This window comes from Diachasma alloeum, unplaced genomic scaffold (genome assembly GCF_001412515.2).
Source record: "Diachasma alloeum isolate Michigan unplaced genomic scaffold, Dall2.0 Dall_scaffold_00215, whole genome shotgun sequence".
In the NCBI taxonomy this organism is placed as follows: Eukaryota; Metazoa; Arthropoda; class Insecta; order Hymenoptera; family Braconidae; genus Diachasma; species Diachasma alloeum.
In genome coordinates, this window is record NW_021680380.1 from 317,419 (window position 1) to 339,826 (window position 22,408).

The window sequence follows — 22,408 nt, forward strand, 5'->3', positions numbered from 1 at the left end:
CAATTGCAAGGTGAATTAGGCTCTATTTTTCAAAAAGATTCAGATTCTGTTTTCAATTTTGCAAATAAATTGAGAAAAAAAGGTCAAGAAATTGTAGAGTTGTTTAAAGTAAATAATCCAACGCATTCAGCAGACCATTTAAAAGCGGTAAAAGATAAAGTAGATGAAAATATTAAACAGTGTTTTTTACAAGGTTTGAAGCCTGATATTGATCAACGTATGCCAGCTTGTGCCTCGATGACTAATGCTTATGAAAAAGCGATTGAAATTGAACGAAAATTGCTCGCGAAAAGTGAATTACGTGGGGAACGGCCGCGAAATCAAGAGAATAAAAAAAGTGATGTAAATGTCGTTAGTCAAAAACCCGTAAAATTCATGAAATCTAATCAAAACGAAAAAAATAATTTTAATCGTCAAAATTTTCGGAATGGTAATCAAAATAAAAATAATCAAAATAATAATCAAAGTGGTAACAATTTTCCAAATCATCGTGGAAATTTCCCTAATAATAATAATAATGCCAATCACTCTGATTCCGTGTGTCAAATTTGCAATAAACGGGGTCATTCTGCAAAAACATGTTTTATTCGTATTGGAAATCAAAACTCTAGTAACTTATTTTGTCAAATTTGTAAGAAAAGAAATCATACTGCGAAAACTTGTTTTTCATTGAATAGAAATCCTCTAAAAAATCAAAATAAGTGTCAATTGTGTGATAATCTTGGCCACACTGCTGATAAATGCAGGGGTGGATCGAGCAAAAATAATTTTAATGTTACTTGTCGTTATTGTAAACGAACAGGACATGTTTTGGAGAATTGTTTATTCTTGGCATCCAAAAATTCGGGAAACCAGAGGTCATCTTTCCAGAAGGGCGCGGGGAAAGATGCATTCACTCAGCGTCCGATAACAATGGTTCAGGAAGCGGAATTGAGCGACGACTCCCTGTAATTTCTGTACAGTTTAAAAATAACGATGATATTCCGTTTTTAAAAATTGGATATAATAAAAATAAACGAGAAATTAAATTGATGCTTGATTCAGGCGCGTCACCAAATCTAATTAAGAATAAATTCGTTGAAGATAATATTTTTATTGATGAATCCAATATCATAGAATTACACGGTATTTCAAAAATTCCTGTATTTACTCTCGGCAGTATCAATATGGACGTTTTGGGGAAAGTAGCATTATTTCATGTCGTACCCGATGACATGCAAATTCCTTACGCGGGGTTATTGGGTTCTAACTTCTTTAAAACCGCGGGGGCGAAAATTGATTATGGGAATCGTTATTTGGAAATTAATGGGAAGAAATACCCTTTTGAACAGATTGATTATGTTGAAGATAATGTTCGATACATTGCTCCTCGCAGTGAGTCAGCATTCTTCATTAGAATTAAAAATAAGGAAGTTGAAGAGGGCTACGTCCCTCGATTAAAAATTTGCAAAGGTGTGTATGCAGGAGATTGGTGCGTAATCACCAGGGCCGTGCATACATGCGTGTTTATAATACCACATATGAAAAAGTTGGAATTAAAATACCAACTTTAACAATACATGAATGTGAAAGTGTACTTGAACCAATTGATCGGGATAATCAACTTGATGATGATAAGCGTAGTTATTCTGATGTTGTGAAAAAAATTGTTTCTCACGTAGGAGAAATTGAAAATAAAGATAGATTTGAAAAAATTAGCGAATTATTAAGATTGGACCATTTAGGAGGAAAAGAGAAAAAACATGTTGAAAAATTGATAAAAAAATATTCTGACAGGTTTCACATACCTGGTGAACCTCTTGGATCGACTAATGTTTATAAACATAGAATTCCTGTAAATTCAGATCTTGCTATTTCATCTAAACAATACAGATTACCTCACTCTATTAAAGAAGAGGTTGATAAACAAATTAAAGAACTTTATGAAACAGGAATAATTAAGCCATCAGAATCCCCATATAATAGTCCTGTATGGGTTGTTCCAAAGAAACCCGATTCTAAGGGTAATAAACGATGGCGTGTTGTCATCGATTTTCGTCAATTGAATGAAAAAACGATTACAGATGCTTATCCTCTCCCTAATATCACTGATATTTTTGATCAATTGGGGGAATCTGTATACTTTTCTGTATTTGATCTGGCTTCTGGATATCATCAAATTAAGATGCATCCAGAAGACAGCTATAAAACTGCTTTTTCTACTCCGAAAGGTCATTGGGAATTTAACCGAATGCCTTTTAGTTTAAAAAATGCACCAGCAACGTTCCAACGATTAATGGATACGGTTTTGTCTGGATTGCAGGGTACGTCAATGTTTGTTTACCTTGACGATGTTATTGTTTTTGCGAAAGATTTAAAAGAGCATGAAGAACGTATTGAAGCACTAATGCAACGTTTAAGAAAAGCGAATCTCCAATTACAACCGGACAAATGCGAATTTTTGCGTCCGGAAGTAAATTATTTGGGTCATATTATCAGTGACGAAGGTTTGAAACCTGACCCTTCAAAGTTAGACGCGGTTAAAAATTTTCCAAAGCCTAAAAAACAAAAAAATATTCGTTCTTTTCTCGGATTAACCGGATATTATAGGCGTTTTATTAAAAAATTTTCAAAAATTGCAAAACCACTTTCAAGATTGCTTGAAAATGATGTAGAGTTTGATTGGTCCCCAGAAGTTGAAAAAGCTTTTCAAACTCTCAAGGAAGCTCTATGTACAGCTCCTATTTTGCAGTACCCAGATTTTTCAAAACCCTTTATAATTACGACTGATGCTTCTGGTCTAGCTATTGGCGCAGTTCTTTCGCAGGGGGAAATAGGTAAAGATAAACCTATTGCCTATTACTCTCGAGTCCTAAGAGGTGCCGAATTTCGCTATGACACTTATGAAAAAGAAGCATTAGCAATACTAGAGGGAGTGAGAAATTTTAGACCATATGTTTATGGTCATAAATTCACTGTGGTTACTGATCATAAACCATTGGTTTGGTTTAGGACTGCTAAGGAAGTTAATACACGAATTTTAAAATGGAGATTAAAATTAGCAGAATATGATTATGATGTCGTGTATAAACCGGGAAAAATTAATTTAAATGCGGATGCATTATCACGTAATCCGGTTGAAACGGTCAATGTCATTACTCGCGCTCAAAAGAAAAGGGCTGAGGAACCGCTCAGTCCTGAGTTGCAAGAAATTTTTGATATTTTGAATGAATCAGATGACGAAAAAATAATTAATAAAAATGTTTCAAAAAATGGTAAAATTCCAAAGAAACTAAAGGGTGAAATTCCCAATATTTTGAACGGTAAAATTCCGGCTTATTATGAGGGTGAAATTCCCAATATTTTGAACGGTGAAATTCCGACTTATTATGAGGGTGAAATTCCCAAAATTTCAGTAAAAGGTGAAATTCCTAATAAATTTAGTGGTGAAATTCCATTTTGCTCTTCAACAATAAAAAGAAAAAGGGGTAGACCACCAAAGCTTGTATTGGATGTTAATAATGGAATTAATTATGATAAAAAAAAAGAAAACTCTTTGTCTTTAAGAGTAAACAATTCATGTGATGAAACGGAAACAGATGATTCGGACTCTAGATCTGAACATTCTGAAATTGAAGAATTAAAAAAAAAAAAATCTCCCATTATTATTTCCAAAGAATTAATTATTTATCGTAAAGATAATATTCTATATTTCCTCTCAGATGATGGTGAACCTGTTGATGAAGGTGCTAAAGAATTTAAAAAATTAAATAAATTACCCACCATTAAAACCACACGTTTAGGTGGGATTTATAAACAAAGAATTGGCAAAAATTGCCATTTTGCCGCTATTATTCAAGGATCTAGTGGGGAATCTAATCTCACAGTAAAAAAATATTTTTGCGAAAGTTTAAACAATCTGAAAGAACTTTTGAAGAAAGATAAAATTGAAACTATTTCAATTGCATATTCTAAATATGTAAATAATATTCCATGGTCTGAAATTCTTATTTCAATTGAGGAAACATTCATAAATGAAAATATCAAAGTTATTATTTGTCTTGGTACGGTAAAATATGTACCTGTTGAAAAACGAAATGCAATTTTTTATGAGATGCACTCTTCACCTATTGGAGGTCATAAAGGGGTATCAAAAACATTTAATCGTATAAAAAATAGTTATTATTGGGAAAATTTGAAGAAAGATGTTCAAAATCGTATTCAACAATGCGCGGAGTGTCAATTAAAAAAATTAGTCCGCGTTAAAACTAAACAACCGATGTTAATTACAGATACACCTGGCACGGTTTTCGATAAAATTGCGATGGATATTGTAGGTCCTTTGCCCAAAACAGTAAATAATAATGAGTGTATTTTAACTATTCAAGATCAATTGTCTAAATATTCAATGGCAATTCCATTGGAGAATCAAAGAGCGGAGACAATAGCGGATGCTTTCATTAAACGTTTCATTTGCGTCTTCGGCTCTCCGAAAGTTTGTTTAACTGATCAAGGTCGAAATTTTATAAGCGCCATGATGCGAAGAATTAATAAGCGATTTCGAATAAAAAAATTACAAACTACTGCATTCCATCCACAATCGAATGGATCGTTGGAGCGTTCACACCATGTATTGGGCGAATACTTAAAACAGTATGCCACTTTGGATTCAGAATGGGATCAATGGATTGATCTTGCTATGTTGTCTTACAATACGTGTGTTCATGAAGGTACCAAATTTACTCCATACGAATTGGTATTCGGTAAAACGGCTCGGCTTCCTTCCGAAGAACCGTTACATGAACTTGATAAATTGCCTACTTATGATAATTATATTGAAAATCTGGTAAAACGATTATCACAGACTAGAAAATTGGCATATGAAAATTTGATTGATTCCAAATATAGATCAAAGCATTATTATGATCAAAAGATCAACCCTGTGAATTTTCAAGAGGGTGATAATGTCTTTTTATTAAGTGGACCAAGACCAGGAAAATTAGGTGACCAATATGATGGTCCTTTCAAAGTTTTAGAAATTCTGCCAGATGGAAATGTCAAAATTGCAATAAAAAACAAGTTTAAAATTGTTCATCCAAATAGATTGAAAATATCAAAAATGATTGACAGTAGATATAATGATAAAAAGAAAATCAAGAAAAAACAAAGAAAAGATGGATCTAGTGATTCCGATTCTGATTATACACCATAAAGAAAACATTCTTAATTTATGTTTTATTTGTGTAAGGTTATAAATTAATTCCTTTTATTCTTATTCACAGAAAAGATGATTCTTTTAAAGATTATGATACTGATAGTAATGTGGAATTCAGTGTCTGCAATAATTGGGTACGACTGTGGTAGTAATGCGCTCAATGTTAAAACCATATCCTTACTCGATATCGATGATTGCGATATCGAGGATGAAGAGGTAACGACCTCTAAAACACATATTTATATGATACAATTGGACAAATATACTCATACAAGAGTACTTCAATGTAAAATTGAAGTAAGTCGTACTGTCTACCATTGTGGCATGCACTCCCATGTCTCAATTGTTGACAATGCACATGCTGAATATATTCAGTATATCTCAGAAGATGCGTGCAAGGTTGCCCATGACCATGGCACCATAACAATCGGTAATACTTTAATTACTGGACTTCAACCCAACACAACAACCACTAGAAGTGTCACTTTAGCAGGTACTGTAAACAATGACGGTCGTTGTGATGGAGTCCAATATTCGGACCCTTTTGATTCATACAAAAACGTCGTTGTATTGGGTGTTGTTCGAATCTCACTGAGATCAGATATGGCTAGAGTAGAGGTAGATAATGGAAAAATTTATCTATCCTCCGGTCATGCTTATAGGTTAAGAGACAATAAATGTATCGATCCAATTGGAGGATATTCATTCTGGGAAACATTACCCTCAACATCTCATTGTGAAACAGGTTTATTTTCTATTCTTCATAAAGGCCTGGTAAATAAAATAACCTCAAGAGATGATACTTTATATTCTGTCAATGTAAAGGAAGTTAGCTTCACTTTTACGAAACAAGGTGTTGATAACGCGTGCGGTTTGAATCTAATAAAGACGGAACATCCGAAAATTTTCATCATTGAAACAAGCAATATTGCAGATTTTTCACGAAATGTTGCGGTTTCATTAAATACCGACAATATGGATTTACTTATGTATGTAAATGCAAAATTTGTTTATGTAGAAAGATATATTAGATCTCAAGTGCATGGATTGTACAGAGATGTCTTGCGCCACCAATGTAATCTGGAACGAGAGATTTTGAGAAATAGCTTGGCAATTGCATCGACTATGCCTGATGAATTTGCATTTAGATTTATGAAAGGTCCAGGTTACATGGCGGTGTTAGCTGGTGAAGTTATTCACTTAGTTCAATGTGTACCAGTAGAATTAAAAGTAAGGAAAACAGAAGAATGTTATAATCGTCTACCAGTACAACGAGGAAATGAGAGCGTTTTCCTGACACCACGTACCCATGTTGTTGTAACACAGGCGACACAAATCCCTTGTAATTCTCCATTACTTCAGTTCTATCGTCTTGCTGATACTTGGTATAAATTGATGCCACACGCAATTGAAACGCTGCCACCAATCCAAATCAAACCCAACGTTAAGGTGACATGGAAATACCAAAATCCTAGTCATTTAGCAACCAGCGGGATATATAGTGAAGAAGATCTGGAGAAAATGCGCGATCGCATTATGTTCCCGATGGAGAACACAGCAGTTCTCAACCAGATCGTCCAAAAAGTCTCAAGTAATGGGTCTCACTACGCATCACCATCGATGTTCAACATTTTCGATGAGAATGCTTTGGAAAAACTGGCTGAAAGTACGTGGAAGAAGACATGGGGCCGATTTATCAGTTTCGGTTCCATCAGCGCTGGATTCATCGGAGTTTTCATGCTGATTCGAATATTGAAACTCCTCGTGGATACCATTATCCACGGTTATACGCTTCACATGGTTTATGGATGGTCTATCCATTTGTTAGGAGCAATTTGGGATTCTGTTACGAATCTACTACTGCATATGGCTAAGCAGGCAAGAAATCCAGAGCGCAAGGACGTTGAGTTGGGACTTATCGAAGCTTCTGCTCCAGCAAGCGATGGAGCAACTGAGAAGATTTATCCACACATTGAGAAACCTCTCAATGATAGTGAAGTAAGACACTTCGTTTGACCCTGAAGAAGGAAGACCACGACAGCTGCATTACTGTGTTACACAACAACAACATCCTCTATTCTGATCAAAGGCTCTCAACTTCAAGTCTACGAAATTTTGTAATTAGACAAGTAAGATTTAAAGACTGTCTCCTATTAGATAGAAATAAGATTATTTCATTTTTTTTTATTACGTCGTTCTCGTTCTCTAATGTCACTCGTACTTCCGTCTAACTGCGGTAGTGTGACATCCGTCAGAAAATTCATTTAAATTCATTTTCTTACGTCGTCAATCAATTATCTCAGTGATAGAAGCGACTTTTGAAACCCAAATTATCTTCTGTGACCGGGGAAAGTGACCCCCTCGATGTTAGGAATATTTCGGCTGCACACATCTGTGAACGATAAAAATGTTCCCAACGTCGAGTTTCTCCTAGATTAAGGAGATATCAGCTGTGCAATATCAGATGCACTGTAAACATTTGAGTCTAGTCTCGTCTCCTTAGTCATGCACTTTCCACGTGTGACCATAAATTTCAATAAACACTGGACTCTTGAACCGGAAAACTGTTGATAACAAATTCTAAGCGTGGGTCCAAATTTTGTAACTCCCACGACAAATATTTGATATAAAAATAGAGTAACGATTTCGTTTCCCACATGGAGGAAATGACATAAACATTGACGACTGTTGATAACAAATTCTAAGCGTGGGTCCAAATTTTGTAATTCCCACGACAAATATTTGATATAAAAATAGAGTAACGATTTCGTTTCCCACATGGAGGAAATGACATATACATTGACGAACATGTGACACAAAAATAGTAAAATGCATCATACAACAGAATGATTCTTTTATGAATAATTTTCCATTTCGGATATTAATTAAACTATCATAATTGTTTAAGAAATATTATCAACGTGGGAAAACCACAAAATAATTAAAGTTTAAACAATATTTTTATGTCATTGAATTATTATTGAATTACTATTAGATTACTATTTTTCTTCAATGAATTATAATTTATCATAAAATTTCATGAAATTTATCTGAATTGTTTCAAAAAAATTAAATAACAAAGATGTTAACGCTAAGTTGAAAATAAGAGATAAAAGAGAATTGTGGAGGGAATATATGGGCATTCCTAAAACAATTTTCATTGGTTGTTGGGGAATAGAAAAGACCGCCTACACCCCAAAAACATCTTCATGTAGAGAGATGGAGTTGATCTCGAAACAAGGAGATTTCAAACCACTGGAGTGGGAAATTTCGGCTAGAGTCATTTGTAATTGGTCCCCGAAATTTCCCTATGCATTCTGAGGACACACCCTCCTAGATAAACTATAAAGACTTGTGCGCGATAGCAGCACGACAGTTACAGTTCCGATTGCATTTTGTAATCATCGCTACAGTAGTAGTAGTAGCTCATATCTGAGAGTTAGTATACTCCAGTTTCTTTTGGACACGGTTCCAATTTTATTATCGACCTATTAAGGCGATATTTTGGGTTTTTCGCGACCTTTAATTTTCATATAGTCTTGGATGACTATTTAATTTCCGTTTTAGTCTTTCGTAACTAAATTATTTTCTGAAATCCCAAGTCTTGTGACATTTTTAATTATTTGATTCATTTAAATAAAGAATTTAATCCAACGTCTTAAATTCAGTGCGGCATTACTTTTAACCACATACAAAATACTTTACGACTGAAAGCAGAGCAGTGAATGTAAGTCGAATGTTGTAGTTATACTTTTCTACTTGTTTTGTTAAAATATAGACTCTATTGAGTCACTTTAAAGTTATTCAAAATTCTTTTCATTTTACTCCAAGTGAACCTTTCCAACCTTTGATTCCAAATACTTTTGGGGTTTAGAAAATTGAAGTAAAAGGGGACCTTTGTAAATGGGTTTTGTGCTTGAATTCTATTCCTTAATTTCGAGACGATCTTTGAATTTAATCTTGTTTCTTTGGTTCAGTATATTGAATTTTAATTTAATAAAGTTGTGTCAAGTAACCCATTCTTGACGTAACATGGGCTTTGGCGTCCTTTGGGTATTTCTCCGGGTTTCCTTGGAATTTCTGGAAGTCACTGGGATGTTTTGAGATCTGCCATGCAGCCGGGAGTTCTTTGGGATTTTCGTCTGGACATCGGTGAGCGTGGTGATTAAACATTTTGGTATTTTGTGAGGGCAAAATCGAGTCAAAATGTTCGGCGTTTCGCACGCCTTTGAACGACTCTGTTTAATAGTGACGAGATTTTGTCCGCCCAGTGAACAGTTTCCTTTGAATCTTTTAGTTATGTTGTTTTCGTTAAAAACTCTCATTCGTTAGAAATATTAGTTCGTTCGGAATTTTAGAATTTTGATTTCATTTTTTTTTGTTTTGGTTCAGAATTTTGTACGTTAGATTCATCCATTCGGTGAACCATTGAGGTTTCGTAACCCTGGAGATTTTGAAGTATTTAATTTCGGTTACGATTGGACTCTCGTTGGATGTTATTTAACTTGGGTAATTTCGAAGGACATTGAACGTAGGTTACTGTGTGTCTCGTGACCTTGCTTCGTTTCGCTGGCCTGATGTCTTGAGTTTTCGTATTCATTTCGGACAGCTAGCTTTACTTGTCACGGAGACTAATTTTTGGGTTTCGATCGTTCAGTGTCGTTCAATCTAGATGAGTATTGACGATATTTCGATTCTGATTTTTTACGATTCTTTTGACATAGTTTTGACTTTTGATTTGTTTTTACTTTTGGATAATTAGATTTTTCAATTTGGTTATCAGAATTGGTTTTGACTAATTTGACTAAGTGTGCACTTTCTGATTTTTGTTAAAAGAATCTTTTATTATTTTGATGATTGTAGAGCTATTTAATTTTGGAGTCATATGATCGTTGATCGGTTGAAACAACCAAATAGGGGGTTTTCAATTAATTTATCTTGAAATGTATCGAGTCGTTTAAATTTTATTAAATACTGTGATTTTTCCCCCGCAATTCTGAGTTTAATTTATTTGTTTTGTTCACCTAGTCACATCTCTAGTCTAAGCTCTTTCAGGAACCGATACACGTGTCTTCGTCAGGAGCTAGTGGGAGACCGTTTCAAGCTTAGGGCTAGGCGTCGACTCCAGTCAGCAAAAGCCTATTTACCCTCTCCCAGTCCAGTGAAAGCTTTACCACGAATATCTCAGACCCCTCAGACAGCTGGAACTTCCTCTTCACAACCAGAAGACGAGAAAATCTCTGAAGAGTTACCGAGTTCCCATGAAGAGGTCTTCGTAGAAATCCCCAAGCAACCAGAAAACCCAGCAATTGTCGTTCTCAAGAATAATCCAAGGTCAGAGGAAGAATCTGACTTGGAAAATGATGAAGTCGACGAACCCCCACTGCAAGACTCGAAACCAAAGAGCAGAGTAGAAACAGCGGAGGGAACTACTGACGAAGACGTAGAAGAAGAAGGAGATGATTTGGCCAATCTCTCCCCTAACTTCATGCAATCAATGCAAGAGTCCTTTTTAGAACTCGACAAGTCCATAAAAACCAGACAAGAAGCCAACAGGAACGCAAATGAAGATGAAGAACCAGTCGAAGAAGAAGAGGAAGATGTCAACCACCATGAAATCAAGAAGAGAGCTGGCGAGCTCTATCTACAATATATGAACAAACTCAACGAACTAGCAGAGAATACGAAAGACAGAAACATCATCGAGGAAGCCTCCAACACAGAGGAAGCAATGGAGAACATCGGGGAATTACCAATCCTGAGCGAGAACACCAGTGCTGAGAGAACCTCAATGATTCCAAGCCGTCCGAAAAGAGTTCCCTTGGCACCAACGCCTTTAAAGGGAGACGAACCAATGTCAGGATCCAGTCCGGTGCCCCCCATCAACGCCAATGCTCCCAAAACTCCAAATCCTTGTGTATTGAAGAGAATCCTAACTTTTTCTGGACCTCCTAAACCCAATACTGAACCCCAGCAAGTCCCAATGACGAACAAAGTCATCGAAATACCACTCCCAAAAATTCACATCCCTAAATCTGTGTTAAAAAATTCAGCTCCCTCAGAAATCACAGGTTCCCTATCACTCGAGGGATTCATTGACCCAGACAACGGGGAAGGTAAGCTAGAAATTCCTCAGATCGAATATTCCAGGGATGGTGTAACTTTTGAAAGCGATAATATCGTTCATCTTATGTCAGCTGACTTCGAGTTATCTACCCCGATCAGTAAACTTTTGCAATCAGTTGGACTAATCTATCACAAAGCCCTGAGAAAGCACGAAGCAAAACTGGGGGACGTATTTGTCACCCCTCTGGGGAAATTCAGAACTTTTTCCATCATTATCAAAGAATTCCATTTTAGAAAACCCCGAATACAGGATATTATTATGCTCGGTTGAAGCAACCTCAGAGAAGCCATGATCCACTATGGGTCAACTTCTTTTCGAATCTCGAAACGGGGGGATGGTATAGACCACTTTGAGATCAAGCCGATGCTAGAAGAAACTTTCGAAGAAGACCCTGTGGACATCACACTATGTGATGGTGTTGAGGTTTGAATTATCGCTCCACCTAACCTTAAGACGAAATCTAATGTATCGGCTACGTGTGTCGCTCATGTAAAACGCCCCCGCTCCGGTACTTATAACCTAACCTTCTACTCTATCTTATTATGTTGAATAAACATGTCATTTATTATTATATCTAAATCCATTGTGTATTAATCAATCTTCCACACTCGACCATAAATTTTCTAAAGGTTATGGGCCCAGAATGCTCAAGCTGAAGTGTGGGATTAATATTTATGGTAAATCAATGATATAAAATATTGATAAAAGATAAAGTAACTCCACGTGTATTGTTGAGTTTAAGCCAGCCAATAGTGCGAATGTGCAAAGACGACACCAACAAAAATGATGGAAGATACAGCGACTCACTCACACATTCTAACATTGAAGGAAGTAGAGAACCCGGCGACTTGGAAATTCCAAGCCAGAATTCATATAATGGGTGCTGAAGCCTTTAGCGTGGTTACTGGGGAACATCGGAGACCAGAACCACCAGCTGAGCTGCAAGACGCAGTACAACAGCGTCTCAGTCAGGCCACGTATCAAAGTGAATTGAGAAACTGGGAAAAACTACAGTTCAAAGCCCAGAAAATTATTGTCTCGGGAATGACTGAAGAAACCATGCAGCAGATCACGACGTGCGAAACAGCAAAAGACATGTGGGACACGCTGGTGAGTGTGTATGAGAATAAGAGTCAAACGAGTATTCATCTACTACACCAGAAGTGGTTCGCCATCAAGAAAGAGCATGCCGATAGCACGAGAGGCTGGGACATCAAAATTACAAACAAATTAAAACGATTCTAACCAGCAAGAACATTAAAGCCGCTGGGGGAAGAGAGTTCTGTGATACCTGTGCAGTTGGAAAAATCCATCGAGCCCCCAAGCTTCACTTGGTCAATCGAGGTATTTCATGCTTCTTAAAGACGATTTCTCACACTATAGGTACNAAAAGAAAAGGGCTGAGGAACCGCTCAGTCCTGAGTTGCAAGAAATTTTTGATATTTTGAATGAATCAGATGACAAAAAAATAATTAATAAAAATGTTTCAAAAAATGGTAAAATTCCAAAGAAACTAAAGGGTGAAATTCCCAATATTTTGAACGGTAAAATTCCGGCTTATTATGAGGGTGAAATTCCCAATATTTTGAACGGTGAAATTCCGGCTTATTATGAGGGTGAAATTCCCAAAATTTCAGTAAAAGGTGAAATTCCTAATAAATTTAGTGGTGAAATTCCATTTTGCTCTTCAACAATAAAAAGAAAAAGGGGTAGACCACCAAAGCTTGTATTGGATGTTAATGATGGAATTAATTATGATAAAAAAAAAGAAAACTCTTTGTCTTTAAGAGTAAACAATTCATGTGATGAAACGGAAACAGATGATTCGGACTCTAGATCTGAACATTCTGAAATTGAAGAATTAAAAAAAAATAAATCTCCCATTATTATTTCCAAAGAATTAATTATTTATCGTAAAGATAATATTCTATATTTCCTCTCAGATGATGGTGAACCTATTGATGAAGGTGCCAAAGAATTTAAAAAATTAAATAAATTACCCACCATTAAAACCACACGTTTAGGTGGGATTTATAAACAAAGAATTGGCAAAAATTGCCATTTTGCCGCTATTATTCAAGGATCTAGTGGGGAATCTAATCTCACAGTAAAAAAATATTTTTGCGAAAGTTTAAACAATCTGAAAGAACTTTTGAAGAAAGATAAAATTGAAACTATTTCAATTGCATATTCTAAATATGTAAATAATATTCCATGGTCTGAAATTCTTATTTCAATTGAGGAAACATTCATAAATGAAAATATCAAAGTTATTATTTGTCTTGGTACGGTAAAATATGTACCTGTTGAAAAACGAAATGCAATTTTTTATGAGATGCACTCTTCACCTATTGGAGGTCATAAAGGGGTATCAAAAACATTTAATCGTATAAAAAATAGTTATTATTGGGAAAATTTGAAGAAAGATGTTCAAAATCGTATTCAACAATGCGCGGAGTGTCAATTAAAAAAATTAGTCCGCGTTAAAACTAAACAACCGATGTTAATTACAGATACACCTGGCACGGTTTTCGATAAAATTGCGATGGATATTGTAGGTCCTTTGCCCAAAACAGTAAATAATAATGAGTGTATTTTAACTATTCAAGATCAATTGTCTAAATATTCAATGGCAATTCCATTGGAGAATCAAAGAGCGGAGACAATAGCGGATGCTTTCATTAAACGTTTCATTTGCGTCTTCGGCTCTCCGAAAGTTTGTTTAACTGATCAAGGTCGAAATTTTATAAGCGCCATGATGCGAAGAATTAATAAGCGATTTCGAATAAAAAAATTACAAACTACTGCATTCCATCCACAATCGAATGGATCGTTGGAGCGTTCACACCATGTATTGGGCGAATACTTAAAACAGTATGCCACTGTGGATTCAGAATGGGATCAATGGATTGATCTTGCTATGTTGTCTTACAATACGTGTGTTCATGAAGGTACCAAATTTACTCCATACGAATTGGTATTCGGTAAAACGGCTCGGCTTCCTTCCGAAGAACCGTTACATGAACTTGATAAATTGCCTACTTATGATAATTATATTGAAAATCTGGTAAAACGATTATCACAGACTAGAAAATTGGCATATGAAAATTTGATTGATTCCAAATATAGATCAAAGCATTATTATGATCAAAAGATCAACCCTGTGAATTTTCAAGAGGGTGATAATGTCTTTTTATTAAGTGGACCAAGACCAGGAAAATTAGGTGACCAATATGATGGTCCTTTCAAAGTTTTAGAAATTCTGCCAGATGGAAATGTCAAAATTGCAATAAAAAACAAGTTTAAAATTGTTCATCCAAATAGATTGAAAATATCAAAAATGATTGACAGTAGATATAATGATAAAAAGAAAATCAAGAAAAAACAAAGAAAAGATGGATCTAGTGATTCCGATTCTGATTATACACCATAAAGAAAACATTCTTAATTTATGTTTTATTTGTGTAAGGTTATAAATTAATTCCTTTTATTCTTATTCACAGAAAAGATGATTCTTTTAAAGATTATGATACTGATAGTAATGTGGAATTCAGTGTCTGCAATAATTGGGTACGACTGTGGTAGTAATGCGCTCAATGTTACGACCATATCCTTACTCGATATCGATGATTGCGATATCGAGGATGAAGAGGTAACGACCTCTAAAACACATATTTATATGATACAATTGGACAAATATACTCATACAAGAGTACTTCAATGTAAAATTGAAGTAAGTCGTACTGTCTACCATTGTGGCATGCACTCCCATGTCTCAATTGTTGACAATGCACATGCTGAATATATTCAGTATATCTCAGAAGATGCGTGCAAGGTTGCCCATGACCATGGCACCATAACAATCGGTAATACTTTAATTACTGGACTTCAACCCAACACAACAACCACTAGAAGTGTCACTTTAGCAGGTACTGTAAACAATGACGGTCGTTGTGATGGAGTCCAATATTCGGACCCTTTTGATTCATACAAAAACGTCGTTGTATTGGGTGTTGTTCGAATCTCACTGAGATCAGATATGGCTAGAGTAGAGGTAGATAATGGAAAAATTTATCTATCCTCCGGTCATGCTTATAGGTTAAGAGACAATAAATGTATCGATCCAATTGGAGGATATTCATTCTGGGAAACATTACCCTCAACATCTCATTGTGAAACAGGTTTATTTTCTATTCTTCATAAAGGCCTGGTAAATAAAATAACCTCAAGAGATGATACTTTATATTCTGTCAATGTAAAGGAAGTTAGCTTCACTTTTACGAAACAAGGTGTTGATAACGCGTGCGGTTTGAATCTAATAAAGACGGAACATCCGAAAATTTTCATCATTGAAACAAGCAATATTGCAGATTTTTCACGAAATGTTGCGGTTTCATTAAATACCGACAATATGGATTTACTTATGTATGTAAATGCAAAATTTGTTTATGTAGAAAGATATATTAGATCTCAAGTGCATGGATTGTACAGAGATGTCTTGCGCCACCAATGTAATCTGGAACGAGAGATTTTGAGAAATAGCTTGGCAATTGCATCGACTATGCCTGATGAATTTGCATTTAGATTTATGAAAGGTCCAGGTTACATGGCGGTGTTAGCTGGTGAAGTTATTCACTTAGTTCAATGTGTACCAGTAGAAGTAAAAGTAAGGAAAACAGAAGAATGTTATAATCGTCTACCAGTACAACGAGGAAATGAGAGCGTTTTCCTGACACCACGTACCCATGTTGTTGTAACACAGGCGACACAAATCCCTTGTAATTCTCCATTACTTCAGTTCTATCGTCTTGCTGATACTTGGTATAAATTGATGCCACACGCAATTGAAACGCTGCCACCAATCCAAATCAAACCCAACGTTAAGGTGACATGGAAATACCAAAATCCTAGTCATTTAGCAACCAGCGGGATATATAGTGAAGAAGATCTGGAGAAAATGCGCGATCGCATTATGTTCCCGATGGAGAACACAGCAGTTCTCAACCAGATCGCCCAAAAAGTCTCAAGTAATGGGTCTCACTACGCATCACCATCGATGTTCAACATTTTCGATGAGAATGCTTTGGAAAAACTGGCTGAAAGTACGTGGAAGAAGACATGGGGCCGATTTATCAGTTTCGGTTCCATCAGCGCTGGATTCATCGGAGTTTTCATGCTGATTCGAATATTGAAACTCCTCGTGGATACCATTATCCACGGTTATACGCTTCACATGGTTTATGGATGGTCTATCCATTTGTTAGGAGCAATTTGGGATTCTGTTACGAATCTACTACTGCATATGGCTAAGCAGGCAAGAAATCCAGAGCGCAAGGACGTTGAGTTGGGACTTATCGAAGCTTCTGCTCCAGCAAGCGATGGAGCAACTGAGAAGATTTATCCACACATTGAGAAACCTCTCAATGATAGTGAAGTAAGACACTTCGTTTGACCCTGAAGAAGGAAGACCACGACAGCTGCATTACTGTGTTACACAACAACAACATCCTCTATTCTGATCAAAGGCTCTCAACTTCAAGTCTACGAAATTTTGTAATTAGACAAGTAAGATTTAAAGACTGTCTCCTATTAGATAGAAATAAGATTATTTCATTTTTTTTTATTACGTCGTTCTCGTTCTCTAATGTCACTCGTACTTCCGTCTAACTGCGGGGGTGTGACATCCGTCAGAAAATTCATTTAAATTCATTTTCTTACGTCGTCATTCAATTATCTCAGTGATAGAAGCGACTTTTGAAACCCAAATTATCTTCTGTGACCGGGGAAAGTGACCCCCTCGATGTTAGGAATATTTCGGCTGCACACATCTGTGAACGATAAAAATGTTCCCAACGTCGAGTTTCTCCTAGATTAAGGAGATATCAGCTGTGCAATATCAGATGCACTGTAAACATTTGAGTCTAGTCTCGTCTCCTTAGTCATGCACTTTCCACGTGTGACCATAAATTTCAATAAACACTGGACTCTTGAACCGGAAAACTGTTGATAACAAATTCTAAGCGTGGGTCCAAATTTTGTAATTCCCACGACAAATATTTGATATAAAAATAGAGTAACGATTTCGTTTCCCACATGGAGGAAATGACATATACATTGACGAACATGTGACACAAAAATAGTAAAATGCATCATACAACAGAATGATTCTTTTATGAATAATTTTCCATTTCGGATATTAATTAAACTATCATAATTGTTTAAGAAATATTATCAACGTGGAAAACCACAAAATAATTAAAGTTTAAACAATATTTTTATGTCATTGAATTATTATTGAATTACTATTAGATTACTATTTTTCTTCAATGAATTATAATTTATCATAACATTTCATGAAATTTATCTGAATTGTTTCTAAAAAATTAAATAACAAAGATGTTAACGCTAAGTTGAAAATAAGAGATAAAAGAGAATTGTGGAGGGAATATATGGGCATTCCTAAAACAATTTTCATTGGTTGTTGGGGAATAGAAAAGACCGCCTACACCCCAAAAACATCTTCATGTAGAGAGATGGAGTTGATCTCGAAACAAGGAGATTTCAAACCACTGGAGTGGGAAATTTCGGCTAGAGTCATTTGTAATTGGTCCCCGAAATTTCCCTATGCATTCTGAGGACACACCCTCCTAGATAAACTATAAAGACTTGTGCGCGATAGCAGCACGACAGTTACAGTTCCGATTGCATTTTGTAATCATCGCTACAGTAGTAGTAGTAGCTCATATCTGAGAGTTAGTATACTCCAGTTTCTTTTGGACACGGTTCCAATTTTATTATCGACCTATTAAGGCGATATTTTGGGTTTTTCGCGACCTTTAATTTTCATATAGTCTTGGATGACTATTTAATTTCCGTTTTAGTCTTTCGTAACTAAATTATTTTCTGAAATCCCAAGTCTTGTGACATTTTTAATTATTTGATTCATTTAAATAAAGAATTTAATCCAACGTCTTAAATTCAGTGCGGCATTACTTTTAACCACATACAAAATACTTTACGACTGAAAGCAGAGCAGTGAATGTAAGTCGAATGTTGTAGTTATACTTTTCTACTTGTTTCGTTAAAATATAGACTCTATTGAGTCACTTTAAAGTTATTCAAAATTCTTTTCATTTTACTCCAAGTGAACCTTTCCAACCTTTGATTCCAAATACTTTTGGGGTTTAGAAAATTGAAGTAAAAGGGGACCTTTGTAAATGGGTTTTGTGCTTGAATTCTATTCCTTAATTTCGAGACGATCTTTGAATTTAATCTTGTTTCTTTGGTTCAGTATATTGAATTTTAATTTAATAAAGTTGTGTCAAGTAACCCATTCTTGACGTAACATGGGCTTTGGCGTCCTTTGGGTATTTCTCCGGGATTCCTTGGAATTTCTGGAAGTCACTGGGACGTTTTGAGACCTGCCATGCAGCCGGGAGTTCTTTGGGATTTTGGTCTGGACATCGGTGAGCGTGGTGATTAAACATTTTGGTATTTTGTGAGGGCAAAATCGAGTCAAAATGTTCGGCGTTTCGCACGCCTTTGAACGACTCTGTTTAATAGTGACGAGATTTTGTCCGCCCAGTGAACAGTTTCCTTTGAATCTTTTAGTTATGTTGTTTTCGTTAAAAACTCTCATTCGTTAGAAATATTAGTTCGTTCGGAATTTTAGAATTTTGATTTCATTTTTTTTTGTTTTGGTTCAGAATTTTGTACGTTAGATTCATCCATTCGGTGAACCATTGAGGTTTCGTAACCCTGGAGATTTTGAAGTATTTAATTTCGGTTACGATTGGACTCTCGTTGGATGTTATTTAACTTGGGTAATTTCGAAGGACATTGAACGTAGGTTACTGTGTGTCTCGTGACCTTGCTTCGTTTCGCTGGCCTGATGTCTTGAGTTTTCGTATTCATTTCGGACAGCTAGCTTTACTTGTCACGGAGACTAATTTTTGGGTTTCGATCGTTCAGTGTCGTTCAATCTAGATGAGTATTGACGATATTTCGATTCTGATTTTTTACGATTCTTTTGACATAGTTTTGACTTTTGATTTGTTTTTACTTTTGGATAATTAGATTTTTCAATTTGGTTATCAGAATTGGTTTTGACTAATTTGACTAAGTGTGCACTTTCTGATTTTTGTTAAAAGAATCTTTTATTATTTTGATGATTGTAGAGCTATTTAATTTTGGAGTCATATGATCGTTGATCGGTTGAAACAACCAAATAGGGGGTTTTCAATTAATTTATCTTGAAATGTATCGAGTCGTTTAAATTTTATTAAATACTGTGATTTTTCCCCCGCAATTCTGAGTTTAATTTATTTGTTTTGTTCACCTAGTCACATCTCTAGTCTAAGCTCTTTCAGGAACCGATACACGTGTCTTCGTCAGGAGCTAGTGGGAGACCGTTTCAAGCTTAGGGCTAGGCGTCGACTCCAGTCAGCAAAAGCCTATTTACCCTCTCCCAGTCCAGTGAAAGCTTTACCACGAATATCTCAGACCCCTCAGACAGCTGGAACTTCCTCTTCACAACCAGAAGACGAGAAAATCTCTGAAGAGTTACCGAGTTCCCATGAAGAGGTCTTCGTAGAAATCCCCAAGCAACCAGAAAACCCAGCAATTGTCGTTCTCAAGAATAATCCAAGGTCAGAGGAAGAATCTGACTTGGAAAATGATGAAGTCGACGAACCCCCACTGCAAGACTCGAAACCAAAGAGCAGAGTAGAAACAGCGGAGGGAACTACTGACGAAGACGTAGAAGAAGAAGGAGATGATTTGGCCAATCTCTCCCCTAACTTCATGCAATCAATGCAAGAGTCCTTTTTAGAACTCGACAAGTCCATAAAAACCAGACAAGAAGCCAACAGGAACGCAAATGAAGATGAAGAACCAGTCGAAGAAGAAGAGGAAGATGTCAACCACCATGAAATCAAGAAGAGAGCTGGCGAGCTCTATCTACAATATATGAACAAACTCAACGAACTAGCAGAGAATACGAAAGACAGAAACATCATCGAGGAAGCCTCCAACACAGAGGAAGCAATGGAGAACATCGGGGAATTACCAATCCTGAGCGAGAACACCAGTGCTGAGAGAACCTCAATGATTCCAAGCCGTCCGAAAAGAGTTCCCTTGGCACCAACGCCTTTAAAGGGAGACGAACCAATGTCAGGATCCAGTCCGGTGCCCCCCATCAACGCCAATGCTCCCAAAACTCCAAATCCTTGTGTATTGAAGAGAATCCTAACTTTTTCTGGACCTCCTAAACCCAATACTGAACCCCAGCAAGTCCCAATGACGAACAAAGTCATCGAAATACCACTCCCAAAAATTCACATCCCTAAATCTGTGTTAAAAAATTCAGCTCCCTCAGAAATCACAGGTTCCCTATCACTCGAGGGATTCATTGACCCAGACAACGGGGAAGGTAAGCTAGAAATTCCTCAGATCGAATATTCCAGGGATGGTGTAACTTTTGAAAGCGATAATATCGTTCATCTTATGTCAGCTGACTTCGAGTTATCTACCCCGATCAGTAAACTTTTGCAATCAGTTGGACTAATCTATCACAAAGCCCTGAGAAAGCACGAAGCAAAACTGGGGGACGTATTTGTCACCCCTCTGGGGAAATTCAGAACTTTTTCCATCATTATCAAAGAATTCCATTTTAGAAAACCCCGAATACAGGATATTATTATGCTCGGTTGAAGCAACCTCAGAGAAGCCATGATCCACTATGGGTCAACTTCTTTTCGAATCTCGAAACGGGGGGATGGTATAGACCACTTTGAGATCAAGCCGATGCTAGAAGAAACTTTCGAAGAAGACCCTGTGGACATCACACTATGTGATGGTGTTGAGGTTTGAATTATCGCTCCACCTAACCTTAAGACGAAATCTAATGTATCGGCTACGTGTGTCGCTCATGTAAAACGCCCCCGCTCCGGTACTTATAACCTAACCTTCTACTCTATCTTATTATGTTGAATAAACATGTCATTTATTATTATATCTAAATCCATTGTGTATTAATCAATCTTCCACACTCGACCATAAATTTTCTAAAGGTTATGGGCCCAGAATGCTCAAGCTGAAGTGTGGGATTAATATTTATGGTAAATCAATGATATAAAATATTGATAAAAGATAAAGTAACTCCACGTGTATTGTTGAGTTTAAGCCAGCCAATAGTGCGAATGTGCAAAGACGACACCAACAAAAATGATGGAAGATACAGCGACTCACTCACACATTCTAACATTGAAGGAAGTAGAGAACCCGGCGACTTGGAAATTCCAAGCCAGAATTCATATAATGGGTGCTGAAGCCTTTAGCGTGGTTACTGGGGAACATCGGAGACCAGAACCACCAGCTGAGCTGCAAGACGCAGTACAACAGCGTCTCAGTCAGGCCACGTATCAAAGTGAATTGAGAAACTGGGAAAAACTACAGTTCAAAGCCCAGAAAATTATTGTCTCGGGAATGACTGAAGAAACCATGCAGCAGATCACGACGTGCGAAACAGCAAAAGACATGTGGGACACGCTGGTGAGTGTGTATGAGAATAAGAGTCAAACGAGTATTCATCTACTACACCAGAAGTGGTTCGCCATCAAGAAAGAGCATGCCGATAGCACGAGAGGCTGGGACATCAAAATTACAAACAAATTAAAACGATTCTAACCAGCAAGAACATTAAAGCCGCTGGGGGAAGAGAGTTCTGTGATACCTGTGCAGTTGGAAAAATCCATCGAGCCCCCAAGCTTCACTTGGTCAATCGAGGTATTTCATGCTTCTTAAAGACGATTTCTCACACTATAGGTACGTTTACTTCCTCAAACACAAGAATGAAGTAAACGAGTGCTTCAAGAATTTCCTGCTAAGAATGGAAAAAGAGACTAAAAAGAAACTTAACATATTGCATACAGATAATGGGTTGGTGTTTGTGAATTCCGAAATGAGGGAAATGCTATTCGGAAAAGGAATAAAATATCAAAAGAGTACCCCATACACACCTGAACAAAAAGGAAAAATTGAAAGGGAGAACAGGACGGTGATCGAAGCAGCCAGGACAATGTTGCACG